This window comes from Sarcophilus harrisii, chromosome 2 (assembly GCF_902635505.1).
Source record: "Sarcophilus harrisii chromosome 2, mSarHar1.11, whole genome shotgun sequence".
In the NCBI taxonomy this organism is placed as follows: domain Eukaryota; kingdom Metazoa; phylum Chordata; class Mammalia; order Dasyuromorphia; family Dasyuridae; genus Sarcophilus; species Sarcophilus harrisii.
Genome location: NC_045427.1, coordinates 270,298,175 through 270,301,420, shown reverse-complemented (window position 1 = coordinate 270,301,420; position 3,246 = coordinate 270,298,175).

The following is a 3,246-nucleotide window of genomic DNA, read 5'->3' as shown; positions in this document are numbered from 1 at the left end:
AGGTAAAATTCAATGGTTGTAGTAAAGAAGATATGCTATAGCACAGTACCAGTGGAGTTGTCAATTGGTCTAGCATTTTTGAAAAGTAATGTGGCATTACATAGTAAGAGTTATAAACATGTGCGTGCCCTTTGACTCAGTGGATTCATTACATTATACCCTAAGGAGATTATTGACAGAGGAAAAAAACAAGATGAATCTGTACAATAATATTTCTAGCAGCACTATTTGTCATGGCAAAAAACTAGAAACAAACTAAGTGTGTACTGATTGGAAAATGGCTGAAGAAATTTATATTATATAAATATAAGAAAATAGTATTGCAGAACAATAAACCATAAAAAAAGGAAAATTCAAAGAAATGTGGGAACACATTTGAACATCTGCAGACCAAACCAAAGCAGTATTATAAGAGTAAGTTATATATTGACTGCACCTAAATAGCTAAATATATATATATTTGTTTATATATATAACTATATATTTATATTTTATTTATTTTATTATCAATATTAATAATAAATATATTAATTATATTAAATTAAAATATAAATTATATTATATAATATATATTATAAAAATAAAATTATATTAAATTAAAATAATTAATAATAATAAATATTAAATTTATTTATATATATAAATATAAATAAATAAATATGATGGAACTCCCAGATGATGCCTAACAATACAGACAAGCACCTCCTCATGTTATTTATAATCTTTGTTGTTAAGGGTAGGCTAAAAGAATATAAGGGATCACTCAGTCTGTATAGATCAGAAGCAGAAGATCATTAATCCAGATCTTCTTAACTCTGAGGCCAGATTTCACCACACTGCCTTTCCATTCAAATGTGAAAATAAGTTAACTGTGCTGTGTATTAGTATAAAGAGTGAAAAATCTAGGACAGAGAAACTGATTTCAGATCCCAACTCTGTAATTTACTACCATGTAACATTGAGGAAGTCATTTATTTTCTCTGGAATTCAATGGACTAAAGCTACAAAATGGTGTCAGATTAGATTGGTTGTAGAGTTCCTTTCAGTTCTTAAGTGATCATCCTATCCAAAAAAAAAAAAAAGCCTGAAAAGTCAATCAAAAATCTCCCCCCCAAAAAACCCTGAGGTATTCACACTCATCAAGTAGTACAGAGACTCAAATATAGTAAAAATCTTTGTTGAAGAGTCTACACAGTGACAGGCTTATTGATTTACACCTGGTATAATTGTGAATTTGTTTAGCCATTTTAGAAAACAGTTTGGATTCATGGAAGAAAAACAACTAAACTTTTTATATATGTTGTCCTAAAGATTCTCATTACTGGGAGTATATTCCCCCCAAAAATTATTGATGATGATAAATGACTCATGCACAAAAATGTTCATAGCAGCCTTATCTGTGATGAAATGCTAGAAATAAAAGAGAGAATCATTTACTGAAGAATGACTGAGCACATTGTAGTACATGAATGTAATGCAATATTACTGTGCCATGAGAAATGAAAAATTGGAAGCGTTCAGAGAAACATGAAAAAAATAGATGATTCAGAGCAAAGAAAGCAGAACTCAAAATAACAGTGTACATACACACGCACATAACTGCATCAGTGCTAATAAAGTTTATGTGGATAAACAACAAACTAGTCAATTGAATGGCCAATATTTAGTACTATACTATCAAAGTTATAGCGTTTTTTCTTCTCTCCCTCCCTTCTTTTCTTCCTTCCTCTCTCCCTTCCTCCCTCCCTCTCTCCCTTCTTTCCTTCCTTTCTCCCTCCCTCCCTCCTCTTCTTCCTCCCTCCCTCCCTTCCTTCTTCTCTCTCTCCCTCCCTCCCTTTCTTCCTCCCTCTCTCCCTTCCTCCCTCCCTTCTTCCCCTCCTCTCTCCCTTCCTCCCTCTTTCCCTTGCATCCTCTCTTCCTTCCTTCCTTCCTTCCTTCCTTCCTTCCTTCTTTCCTTCCTTCCTCTCTTCTTTCTTACATCCCTCCCTCCCTCCCTCCCTCCTCAATTCTCTCTTTTTTTTCTCTCTTCCTTTTCTTTTTTCATAATTTTGAGACTAGATTTCCCTATCACACCTAATAAGCTAGGAATGCAGGGGCCATTCTTATACCCAAACCCATCAATTATCAGCACAGGACCTTCAACCTTCTCCCTTTCTGACTTGGCTTGGTTTATCTCTCCTTAAATAGTTAGCCTGGTGATTCCCCCACTCCTAGGACCTAACTATACTGATGCTGACTTAGTATGGGCACCCAATTGTCATAACTTTTTGCATCTCAGAACTCTGGAGTTCCTTGGAGCTACCAGTTGCAGCTTCTCTATACCATGAATTTGTAAGCATGCATTACTATTTCCATCCCTTCTTTTATGATCTAACTCTTGGGTGGGGGAGGGGCAAGGCAGAGATTGGGTTATAAAGGAGTTTTTCTTCCATAATTCAAGTGTAAGTGCTTTGAGGGCTTCCTTCCCCCCCACCCCGCCCCCATTCTAATTCAGAATTGTGTTTAACATAGAGTTTAATAAATGCTTTTTTTCATTTATTTCTGTGTTTCTTGAGAAGAATCTGTTGTGTCAAAACAAAATGTACCTTTTAGAAAAACCAATTAGGCAATCTAGTTCTTGGAAATAAAAGAAAGAAAAATAAATATAAGTAGTAACCTCCACCAATGGACAGAACAACAATGGAAAAAAGCCAAACAAAAAAGTATGTGTCACTTATATTGAGGGGAAGTTAGATTCTTTGGTTCCCTCAGAGTAATTGGGAGCTTCAGTTGCCTTATTCATTTCTTAGTAGCTGAAGGTTTAATGTATTACCCAAAGTGTTCAGCTACTTCTGAGTTGAAAATTTAAAAATTGTAGACACATCCAATTTTAAATTACACAGTTAAGTACCCCGACATCCCCGTCAATTTATCAATTTGTTCTGCATTGTTACTTACCTCATGTGCCACAAAGGAGTTGCTGCCATTCATCTAAATTATCTCTTATTCATTTGTTCTCTACATCAGCTTTTTTAAAGGGAGGTAGTATCCCCAGCCAACAGGACCAGACCCTCAGTGTGGGTGGCAATGGATTTAATATCTATGAAGCAAAATATGTTTTGCCGAGAATATTGACAAAGCCATACATTTTTACTGGGGGATATTCACATTTGATAGATGGCTGGATATGAGTGGTGAAATAAATATGGATGACCTTAGAGTTACTGTCCCTGACACATTTTTTTTTTATTACTTGAATATTATTTT